Genomic DNA, 12,142 nt, shown 5'->3' with positions numbered 1-12,142 from the left:
GACGAAGGAGGGTGAAAAAGAGCGAAACGAGACGAAGAAGGTTGAAAGAGAGCGAAACGAAATGAAGGAGTGTGAAAGAGAGTGAAACGAGGCGAAGGAAGGTGAAAGAGAGCGAATCGAGACAAAGAAGGGTGAAAGAGAGCGAAACGAGACGAAGGAAGGTGGAAGAGAGCGAACCGAGACGAAGGAGTTTGAAAGAGGGCAAAACGAGACGATGGAGTGTGGAAGAGAGCGAAACGAGATGAAGGAGGGTGAAAGAGAGCGAAATGAGATGAAGGAGGGTGAAAGAGAGCGAAACAAGACGAAGGAGGGTGAAAGGGAGCGAAACGAGACGAAGGAGGGAGAAAGAGTGAAACGAGGCGAAGGAAGGTGAAAGAGAGCGAAACGAGACAAAGGAGGGTGAAAGAGAGCGCAACGAGACGAAGGAAGGTGAAAGAGAGCGAAACGATACAATGGAGGGTGAAAGAGAGCGAAACGAGATGAAGGAGGGTGAAAGAGAGCGAAACAAGACGAAGAAGGGTGAAAGAGAGTGAAACGAGGCGAAGGAAGGTGAAGGAGAGTGAAACGAGACGAAGGAGGGTGAAAGAGAGCGAAACGAGACAAAGGAGGGTGAAGGAGAGCGAAACAAGACGAAAGAGGGTGAAAGAGAGCGAAACGAAACGAAGGAGTGTGGAAGAGAGCGAAATGAGACGAAGGAGGTTGAAATAGAGCGAAACGAGACGAAGGAAGGTGAAAGAGAGGGAATCGAGACAAAGAAGGGTGAAAGAGAGCGAAACGAGACGAAGGAAGGTGGAAGAGAGCGAACCGAGACGAAGGAGTTTGAAAGAGGGCAAAACGAGACGATGGAGTGTGGAAGAGAGCGAAACGAGATGAAGGAGGGTGAAAGAGAGTGAAATGAGATGAAGGAGGGTGAAAGAGAGCGAAACAAGACGAAGGAGGGTGAAAGGGAGCGAAACGAGACGAAGGAGGGAGAAAGAGAGTGAAACGAGGCGAAGGAAGGTGAAAGAGAGCGAAACGAGACAAAGGAGGGTGAAAGAGAGCGCAACGAGACGAAGGAAGGTGAAAGAGAGCGAAACGATACAATGGAGGGTGAAAGAGAGCGAAGCAAGATGAAGGAGGGTGAAAGAGAGCGAAACGAGATGAAGGAGGGTGAAAGAGAGCGAAACAAGACGAAGAAGGGTGAAAGAGAGTGAAACGAGGCGAAGGAAGGTGAAGGAGAGTGAAACGAGACGAAGGAGGGTGAAAGAGAGCGAAACGAGACAAGGGAGGGTGAAGGAGAGCGAAACAAGGCAAAAGAGGGTGAAAGAGAGATAAACGAGACGAAGGAGGGTGAAAGAGAGCTAACCGAGACGAAGGAGGGTGAAAGAGAGCGAAACGAGACGAAGGAGGGTGAAAGAGAGCGAAACGAGATGAAGAAGGGTGAAAGAGTGCGAAACGAGACGAAGGAGGGTAGAAGAGAGCGAAACGAGACGAAGGAGGGTCAAAGAGCGCGAAACGAGACAAAGGAGGGTGGAAGAGAGCAAAACGAGACGAAGGAGGGTGAAAGAGAGCAAAACGAGACGAAGTAGGATGAAAGAGAGCGAAACGAGACGAAGGAGGGTGAAAGAGAGCGAAACGAAACGAAGGAGTGTGGAAGAGAGTGAAATGAGACGAAGGATGTTGAAATAGAGCGAAACGAGACGAAGGAGGGTGAAAAAGAGCGAAACGAGACGAAGAAGGTTGAAAGAGAGCGAAACGAGATGAAGCAGTGTGAAAGAGAGTGAAACGAGGCGAAGGAAGGTGAAAGAGAGCGAATCGAGACAAAGAAGGGTGAAAGAGAGCGAAACGAGACGAAGGAAGGTGGAAGAGAGCGAACCGAGACGAAGGAGTTTGAAAGAGGGCAAAACGAGACGATGGAGTGTGGAAGAGAGCGAAACGAGATGAAGGAGGGTGAAAGAGAGCGAAATGAGATGAAGGAGGGTGAAAGAGAGCGAAACAAGACGAAGGAGGGTGAAAGGGAGCGAAACGAGACGAAGGAGGGAGAAAGAGTGAAACGAGGCGAAGGAAGGTGAAAGAGAGCGAAACGAGACAAAGGAGGGTGAAAGAGAGCGCAACGAGACGAAGGAAGGTGAAAGAGAGCGAAACGATACAATGGAGGGTGAAAGAGAGCGAAACGAGATGAAGGAGGGTGAAAGAGAGCGAAACAAGACGAAGAAGGGTGAAAGAGAGTGAAACGAGGCGAAGGAAGGTGAAGGAGAGTGAAACGAGACGAAGGAGGGTGAAAGAGAGCGAAACGAGACAAAGGAGGGTGAAGGAGAGCGAAACAAGACGAAAGAGGGTGAAAGAGAGCGAAACGAAACGAAGGAGTGTGGAAGAGAGCGAAATGAGACGAAGGAGGTTGAAATAGAGCGAAACGAGACGAAGGAGGGTGAAGAAGAGCGAAACGAGACGAAGAAGGTTGAAAGAGAGCGAAACGAGATGAAGGAGTGTGAAAGAGAGTGAAACGAGGCGAAGGAAGGTGAAAGAGAGCGAAACGAGACAAAGGAGGGTGAAAGAGAGCGCAACGAGACGAAGGAAGGTGAAAGAGAGCGAAACGATACAATGGAGGGTGAAAGAGAGCGAAGCAAGATGAAGGAGGGTGAAAGAGAGCGAAACGAGATGAAGGAGGGTGAAAGAGAGCGAAACAAGACGAAGAAGGGTGAAAGAGAGTGAAACGAGGCGAAGGAAGGTGAAGGAGAGTGAAACGAGACGAAGGAGGGTGAAAGAGAGCGAAACGAGACAAAGGAGGGTGAAGGAGAGCGAAACAAGGCGAAAGAGGGTGAAAGAGAGATAAACGAGACGAAGGAGGGTGAAAGAGAGCTAACCGAGACGAAGGAGGGTGAAAGAGAGCGAAACGAGTAGAAGGAAGGTGAAAGCGAGCGAAACAAGACAAAGGAGGGTGAAAGAGAGCGAAACGAGACGAAGGAAGGTGAAAGAGAGCGAAACGAGACGAATGTGGGTGAAAGAGAGCGAAACGAGACGAAGGAGGGTTGAAGAGAGCGAAACGAGATGAAGGGGTGTCAAAGAGAGCGAAACGAGACGAAGGGTGGTGAAAGAGAGCGAAACAAGACGAAGGAGGGTGAAAAAGAGCGAAACGAGACGAAGGAGGGTGAAAGAGAGCGAAACGAGATGAAGAAGGGTGAAAGAGTGCGAAACGAGACGAAGGAGGGTAGAAGAGAGCGAAACGAGACGAAGGAGGGTCAAAGAGCGCGAAACGAGACAAAGGAGGGTGGAAGAGAGCAAAACGAGACGAAGGAGGGTGAAAGAGAGCAAAACGAGACGAAGTAGGATGAAAGAGAGCGAAACGAGACGAAGGAGGGTGAAAGAGAGCGAAACGAAACGAAGGAGTGTGGAAGAGAGTGAAATGAGACGAAGGATGTTGAAATAGAGCGAAACGAGACGAAGGAGGGTGAAAAAGAGCGAAACGAGACGAAGAAGGTTGAAAGAGAGCGAAACGAGATGAAGGAGTGTGAAAGAGAGTGAAACGAGGTGAAGGAAGGTGAAAGAGAGCGAATCGAGACAAAGAAGGGTGAAAGAGAGCGAAACGAGACGAAGGAAGGTGGAAGAGAGCGAACCGAGACGAAGGAGTTTGAAAGAGGGCAAAACGAGACGATGGAGTGTGGAAGAGAGCGAAACGAGATGAAGGAGGGTGAAAGAGAGCGAAACGAGACGAAGGAGGGTCAAAGAGCGCGAAACGAGACAAAGGAGGGTGGAAGAGAGCAAAACGAGACGAAGGAGGGTGAAAGAGAGCAAAACGAGACGAAGTAGGATGAAAGAGAGCGAAACGAGACGAAGGAGGGTGAAAGAGAGCGAAACGAAACGAAGGAGTGTGGAAGAGAGTGAAATGAGACGAAGGATGTTGAAATAGAGCGAAACGAGACGAAGGAGGGTGAAAAAGAGCGAAACGAGACGAAGAAGGTTGAAAGAGAGCGAAACGAGATGAAGCAGTGTGAAAGAGAGTGAAACGAGGCGAAGGAAGGTGAAAGAGAGCGAATCGAGACAAAGAAGGGTGAAAGAGAGCGAAACGAGACGAAGGAAGGTGGAAGAGAGCGAACCGAGACGAAGGAGTTTGAAAGAGGGCAAAACGAGACGATGGAGTGTGGAAGAGAGCGAAACGAGATGAAGGAGGGTGAAAGAGAGCGAAATGAGATGAAGGAGGGTGAAAGAGAGCGAAACAAGACGAAGGAGGGTGAAAGGGAGCGAAACGAGACGAAGGAGGGAGAAAGAGTGAAACGAGGCGAAGGAAGGTGAAAGAGAGCGAAACGAGACAAAGGAGGGTGAAAGAGAGCGCAACGAGACGAAGGAAGGTGAAAGAGAGCGAAACGATACAATGGAGGGTGAAAGAGAGCGAAACGAGATGAAGGAGGGTGAAAGAGAGCGAAACAAGACGAAGAAGGGTGAAAGAGAGTGAAACGAGGCGAAGGAAGGTGAAGGAGAGTGAAACGAGACGAAGGAGGGTGAAAGAGAGCGAAACGAGACAAAGGAGGGTGAAGGAGAGCGAAACAAGACGAAAGAGGGTGAAAGAGAGCGAAACGAAACGAAGGAGTGTGGAAGAGAGCGAAATGAGACGAAGGAGGTTGAAATAGAGCGAAACGAGACGAAGGAGGGTGAAGAAGAGCGAAACGAGACGAAGAAGGTTGAAAGAGAGCGAAACGAGATGAAGGAGTGTGAAAGAGAGTGAAACGAGGCGAAGGAAGGTGAAAGAGAGCGAAACGAGACAAAGGAGGGTGAAAGAGAGCGCAACGAGACGAAGGAAGGTGAAAGAGAGCGAAACGATACAATGGAGGGTGAAAGAGAGCGAAGCAAGATGAAGGAGGGTGAAAGAGAGCGAAACGAGATGAAGGAGGGTGAAAGAGAGCGAAACAAGACGAAGAAGGGTGAAAGAGAGTGAAACGAGGCGAAGGAAGGTGAAGGAGAGTGAAACGAGACGAAGGAGGGTGAAAGAGAGCGAAACGAGACAAAGGAGGGTGAAGGAGAGCGAAACAAGGCGAAAGAGGGTGAAAGAGAGATAAACGAGACGAAGGAGGGTGAAAGAGAGCTAACCGAGACGAAGGAGGGTGAAAGAGAGCGAAACGAGTAGAAGGAAGGTGAAAGCGAGCGAAACAAGACAAAGGAGGGTGAAAGAGAGCGAAACGAGACGAAGGAAGGTGAAAGAGAGCGAAACGAGACGAATGTGGGTGAAAGAGAGCGAAACGAGACGAAGGAGGGTTGAAGAGAGCGAAACGAGATGAAGGGGTGTCAAAGAGAGCGAAACGAGACGAAGGGTGGTGAAAGAGAGCGAAACAAGACGAAGGAGGGTGAAAAAGAGCGAAACGAGACGAAGGAGGGTGAAAGAGAGCGAAACGAGATGAAGAAGGGTGAAAGAGTGCGAAACGAGACGAAGGAGGGTAGAAGAGAGCGAAACGAGACGAAGGAGGGTCAAAGAGCGCGAAACGAGACAAAGGAGGGTGGAAGAGAGCAAAACGAGACGAAGGAGGGTGAAAGAGAGCAAAACGAGACGAAGTAGGATGAAAGAGAGCGAAACGAGACGAAGGAGGGTGAAAGAGAGCGAAACGAAACGAAGGAGTGTGGAAGAGAGTGAAATGAGACGAAGGATGTTGAAATAGAGCGAAACGAGACGAAGGAGGGTGAAAAAGAGCGAAACGAGACGAAGAAGGTTGAAAGAGAGCGAAACGAGATGAAGGAGTGTGAAAGAGAGTGAAACGAGGTGAAGGAAGGTGAAAGAGAGCGAATCGAGACAAAGAAGGGTGAAAGAGAGCGAAACGAGACGAAGGAAGGTGGAAGAGAGCGAACCGAGACGAAGGAGTTTGAAAGAGGGCAAAACGAGACGATGGAGTGTGGAAGAGAGCGAAACGAGATGAAGGAGGGTGAAAGAGAGCGAAATGAGATGAAGGAGGGTGAAAGAGAGCGAAACAAGACGAAGGAGGGTGAAAGGGAGCGAAACGAGACGAAGGAGGGAGAAAGAGTGAAACGAGGCGAAGGAAGGTGAAAGAGAGCGAAACGAGACAGAGGAGGGTGAAAGAGAGCGCAACGAGACGAAGGAAGGTGAAAGAGAGCGAAACGATACAATGGAGGGTGAAAGAGAGCGAAGCAAGATGAAGGAGGGTGAAAGAGATCGAAACGAGATGAAGGAGGGTGAAAGAGAGCGAAACAAGACGAAGAAGGGTGAAAGAGAGTGAAACGAGGCGAAGGAAGGTGAAGGAGAGTGAAACGAGACGAAGGAGGGTGAAAGAGAGCGAAACGAGACAAAGGAGGGTGAAGGAGAGCGAAACGAGACGAAGGAGGGTGAAAGAGAGCTAACAGAGACGAAGGAGGGTGAAAGAGAGCGAAACGAGTAGATGGAAGGTGAAAGAGAGCGAAACGAGACGAAGGAGGGTGAAAGAGAGCCAAACGAGACGAAGAAGGGTGAAAGAGAGCGAAACAAGACAAAGGAGGGGGAAAGAGAGCGAAAAGAGACGAAGGAAGGTGAAAGAGAGCGAAACGAGACGAAGGAGGGTGAAAGAGACCGAAACGAGACGAAGGAGGGTGAAAGAGAGCGAAACGAGACGAAGGAGGGTGAAAGAGAGCTAACCGAGACGAAGGAGGGTGAAAGAGAGCGAAACGAGACAAAGGAGGGTGAAAGAGAGCAAAACGAGATGAAGAAGGGTGAAAGAGGGCGAATCGAGACGAAAGAGGGTAGAAGAGAGCGAAACGAGACGAAGGAGGGTCAAAGAGAGCGAAACGAGACGCAGGAGGGTGGAAGAGAGCAAAACGAGACGAAGGAAGGTGAAAGAGAGCAAAACGATACAATGGAGGGTGAAAGAGAGCGAAGCAAGAAGAAGGAGGGTGAAAGAGAGCGAAACGAGATGAAGGAGGGTGAAAGAGAGCGAAACGAGATGAAGAAGGGTGAAAGAGAGTGAAACGAGGCGAAGGAAGGTGAAAGAGAGTGAAACGAGACGAAGGAGGGTGAAAGAGAGCAAAATGAGACAAAGGAGGGTGAAGGAGAGCAAAACAAGATGAAGGAGGGTGAAAGAGAGCTAAACGAGACGAAGGAGGGTGAAAGAGAGCTAACTGAGACGAAGGAGGGTGAAAGAGAGCGAAACGAGTAGATGGAGGGTGAAAGAGTGCGAAACTAGATGAAGCAGGGTGAAAAAGAGCGAAACAAGACGAAGGAGGGTGAAAGAGAGTGAAACGAGACGATGGATTGTGGAAGAGAGCAAAACGAGGTGAAGGAGGCTGAAAGAGAGCGAAACGAGACGAAGGAGGGTGAAAGAGAGCGAACCGAGACGAAGGAGGGTGAAAGAGTGCGAACCGAGGCGAAGGAGGGTGAAAGAGAGCGAAACGAGACGAAGGAGTGTCAAACAGAGCGAAACGAGACGAAAGAGGGTGAAAGAGGGCGAAACAAGACGAAGGAGGGTGGAAGAGAGCGAAATGAGACGAAGGAGGGTGAAAGAGAGCGAAACGAGACGAAGGAGGGTGAAAGAGAGCGAAACGAGATGAAGGAGTGTGAAAGAGAGCGAAACGAGACGAAGGAGGGTGAAAGAGAGTGAAATGAGATGAAGGAGGGTGAAAGAGAGCGAAACGAGACGAAGGAGGGTGAAAGAGAGCTAACCGAGATGAAGGAGGGTGAAAGAGAGCGTAACGAGTAGAAGGAAGGTGAAAGAGAGCGAAACGAGACGAAGGAGGGTGAAAGAGAGCGAAACGAGATGAAGGAAGGTGAAAGAGAGCGAAACGAGACGAAGGAGGGTGATAGAGAGCGAAACGAGATGAAGGAGGGTGAAAGAGAGCGAAACGAGATGAAGAAGGGTGAAAGAGGGCAAAACGAGACGAAGGAGTGTTGAAGAGAGCGAAACGAGACGAAGGAGGGTCAAAGTGAGTGAAACGAGATGAAGGAGGGTGAAAGAGAGCGAAACGAGATGAAGGAGGGTGAAAGAGAGCGAAACGAGACAAAGGAGGGTGAAAGAGAGCGAAACGAGACGAAGGAAGGTGAAAGCGAGCGAAACGAGACGAATGTGGGTGAAAGAGAGCGAAACGAGACGAATGTGGGTGAAAGAGAGCGAAACGAGACGAAGGCAGGTGAAAGAGAGCGAAACGAGACGAAGGAGGGTGATAGAGAGCGAAACGAGATGAAGGAGGGTGAAAGAGAGCGAAACGAGATGAAGAAGGGTGAAAGAGGGCAAAACGAGACGAAGGAGTGTTGAAGAGAGCGAAACGAGACGAAGGAGGGTCAAAGTGAGTGAAACGAGATGAAGGAGGGTGAAAGAGAGCGAAACGAGATGAAGGAGGGTGAAAGAGAGCGAAACGAGACAAAGGAGGGTGAAAGAGAGCGAAACGAGATGAAGGAGGGTGAAAGAGAGCGAAATGAGATGAAGGAGGGTGAAAGAGAGCGAAACAAGACGAAGGAGGGTGAAAGGGAGCGAAACGAGACGAAGGAGGGAGAAAGAGTGAAACGAGGCGAAGGAAGGTGAAAGAGAGCGAAACGAGACAGAGGAGGGTGAAAGAGAGCGCAACGAGACGAAGGAAGGTGAAAGAGAGCGAAACGATACAATGGAGGGTGAAAGAGAGCGAAGCAAGATGAAGGAGGGTGAAAGAGATCGAAACGAGATGAAGGAGGGTGAAAGAGAGCGAAACAAGACGAAGAAGGGTGAAAGAGAGTGAAACGAGGCGAAGGAAGGTGAAAGAGAGCGAAACGAGACAAAGGAGGGTGAAGGAGAGCGAAACGAGACGAAGGAGGGTGAAAGAGAGCTAACAGAGACGAAGGAGGGTGAAAGAGAGCGAAACGAGTAGATGGAAGGTGAAAGAGAGCGAAACGAGACGAAGGAGGGTGAAAGAGAGCCAAACGAGACGAAGAAGGGTGAAAGAGAGCGAAACAAGACAAAGGAGGGGGAAAGAGAGCGAAAAGAGACGAAGGAAGGTGAAAGAGAGCGAAACGAGACGAAGGAGGGTGAAAGAGACCGAAACGAGACGAAGGAGGGTGAAAGAGAGCGAAACGAGACGAAGGAGGGTGAAAGAGAGCTAACCGAGACGAAGGAGGGTGAAAGAGAGCGAAACGAGACAAAGGAGGGTGAAAGAGAGCGAAACGAGATGAAGAAGGGTGAAAGAGGGCGAATCGAGACGAAAGAGGGTAGAAGAGAGCGAAACGAGACGAAGGAGGGTCAAAGAGAGCGAAACGAGACGCAGGAGGGTGGAAGAGAGCAAAACGAGACGAAGGAAGGTGAAAGAGAGCAAAACGATACAATGGAGGGTGAAAGAGAGCGAAGCAAGAAGAAGGAGGGTGAAAGAGAGCGAAACGAGATGAAGGAGGGTGAAAGAGAGCGAAACGAGATGAAGAAGGGTGAAAGAGAGTGAAACGAGGCGAAGGAAGGTGAAAGAGAGTGAAACGAGACGAAGGAGGGTGAAAGAGAGCAAAATGAGACAAAGGAGGGTGAAGGAGAGCAAAACAAGATGAAGGAGGGTGAAAGAGAGCTAAACGAGACGAAGGAGGGTGAAAGAGAGCTAACTGAGACGAAGGAGGGTGAAAGAGAGCGAAACGAGTAGATGGAGGGTGAAAGAGTGCGAAACTAGATGAAGCAGGGTGAAAAAGAGCGAAACAAGACGAAGGAGGGTGAAAGAGAGTGAAACGAGACGATGGATTGTGGAAGAGAGCAAAACGAGGTGAAGGAGGCTGAAAGAGAGCGAAACGAGACGAAGGAGGGTGAAAGAGAGCGAACCGAGACGAAGGAGGGTGAAAGAGTGCGAACCGAGGCGAAGGAGGGTGAAAGAGAGCGAAACGAGACGAAGGAGTGTCAAACAGAGCGAAACGAGACGAAAGAGGGTGAAAGAGGGCGAAACAAGACGAAGGAGGGTGGAAGAGAGCGAAATGAGACGAAGGAGGGTGAAAGAGAGCGAAACGAGACGAAGGAGGGTGAAAGAGAGCGAAACGAGATGAAGGAGTGTGAAAGAGAGCGAAACGAGACGAAGGAGGGTGAAAGAGAGTGAAATGAGATGAAGGAGGGTGAAAGAGAGCGAAACGAGACGAAGGAGGGTGAAAGAGAGCTAACCGAGATGAAGGAGGGTGAAAGAGAGCGAAACGAGTAGAAGGAAGGTGAAAGAGAGCGAAACGAGACGAAGGAGGGTGAAAGAGAGCGAAACGAGATGAAGGAAGGTGAAAGAGAGCGAAACGAGACGAAGGAGGGTGATAGAGAGCGAAACGAGATGAAGGAGGGTGAAAGAGAGCGAAACGAGATGAAGAAGGGTGAAAGAGGGCAAAACGAGACGAAGGAGTGTAGAAGATAGCGAAACGAGACGAAGGAGGGTCAAAGTGAGTGAAACGAGATGAAGGAGGGTGAAAGAGAGCGAAACGAGATGAAGGAGGGTGAAAGAGAGCGAAACGAGACAAAGGAGGGTGAAAGAGAGCGAAACGAGACGAAGGAAGGTGAAAGCGAGCGAAACGAGACGAATGTGGGTGAAAGAGAGCGAAACGAGACGAATGTGGGTGAAAGAGAGCGAAACGAGACGAAGGCAGGTGAAAGAGAGCGAAACGAGACGAAGGAGGGTGATAGAGAGCGAAACGAGATGAAGGAGGGTGAAAGAGAGCGAAACGAGATGAAGAAGGGTGAAAGAGGGCAAAACGAGACGAAGGAGTGTTGAAGAGAGCGAAACGAGACGAAGGAGGGTCAAAGTGAGTGAAACGAGATGAAGGAGGGTGAAAGAGAGCGAAACGAGATGAAGGAGGGTGAAAGAGAGCGAAACGAGACAAAGGAGGGTGAAAGAGAGCGAAACGAGACGAAGGAAGGTGAAAGCGAGCGAAACGAGACGAATGTGGGTGAAAGAGAGCGAAACGAGACGAATGTGGGTGAAAGAGAGCGAGACGAGACGAAGGAGGGTTGAAGAGAGCGAAACGAGATGAAGGGGTGTCAAAGAGAGCGAAACGAGACGAAGGATGGTGAATGAGAGCGAAACGAGACGAAGGAGGGTGAAAGAGAGCGAAACGAGACGAAGGAGGGTGAAAGAGAGCGAAACGAGATGAAGGAGGGTGAAAGAGAGCTAACAGAGACGAAGGAGGGTGAAAGAGAGCGAAACGAGTAGATGGAAGGTGAAAGAGAGCGAAACGAGATGAACGAGGGTGAAAGAGAGCCAAACGAGACGAAGAAGGGTGAAAGAGAGCGAAACAAGACAAAGGAGGGTGAAAGAGAGCGAAACGAGACGAAGGAAGGTGAAAGAGAGCGAAACGAGATGAACGAGGGTGAAAGAGAGCGAAACGAGACGAAGGAGGGTGAAAGAGAGCGAAACGAGATGAAGGAGGGTGAAAGAGAGCTAACCGAGACGAAGGAGGGTGAAAGAGAGCGAAACGAGACAAAGGAGGGTGAAAGAGAGCGAACGAGATGAAGAAGGGTGAAAGAGGGCGAATCGAGACGAAAGAGGGTAGAAGAGAGCGAAACGAGACGAAGGAGGGTCAAAGAGAGCGAAACGAGACGAAGGAGGGTGGAAGAGAGCAAAACGAGACGAAGGAAGGTGAAAGAGAGCAAAACGATACAATGGAGGGTGAAAGAGAGCGAAGCAAGAAGAAGGAGGGTGAAAGAGAGCGAAACGAGATGAAGGAGGGTGAAAGAGAGCGAAACGAGATGAAGAAGGGTGAAAGAGAGTGAAATGAGGCTAAGGAAGGTGAAAGAGAGTGAAACGAGATGAAGGAGGGTGAAAGAGAGCAAAATGAGACAAAGGAGGGTGAAGGAGAGCAAAACAAGATGAAGGAGGGTGAAAGAGAGCTAAACGAGACGAAGGACGGTGAAAGAGAGCTAACTGAGACGAAGGAGGGTGAAAGAGAGCGAAACGAGTAGATGGAGGGTGAAAGAGTGCGAAACTAGATGAAGCAGGGTGAAAAAGAGCGAAACAAGACGAAGGAGGGTGAAAGAGAGTGAAACGAGACGATGGATTGTGGAAGAGAGCAAAACGAGGTGAAGGAGGCTGAAAGAGCGAAACGAGACGAAGGAGGGTGAAAGAGAGCGAACCGAGACGAAGGAGGGTGAAAGAGTGCGAACCGAGGCGAAGGAGGGTGAAAGAGAGCGAAACGAGACGAAGGAGGGTCAAACAGAGCGAAACGAGACGAAAGAGGGTGAAAGAGGGCGAAACAAGACGAAGGAGGGTGGAAGAGAGCGAAATGAGACGA

Source organism: Scyliorhinus torazame, chromosome 31 (genome assembly GCF_047496885.1).
Source record: "Scyliorhinus torazame isolate Kashiwa2021f chromosome 31, sScyTor2.1, whole genome shotgun sequence".
NCBI classification, from domain to species: Eukaryota; Metazoa; Chordata; class Chondrichthyes; order Carcharhiniformes; family Scyliorhinidae; genus Scyliorhinus; species Scyliorhinus torazame.
The sequence above is the reverse complement of the archived record's forward strand: the minus strand, read 5'-3'. Positions refer to the sequence as shown.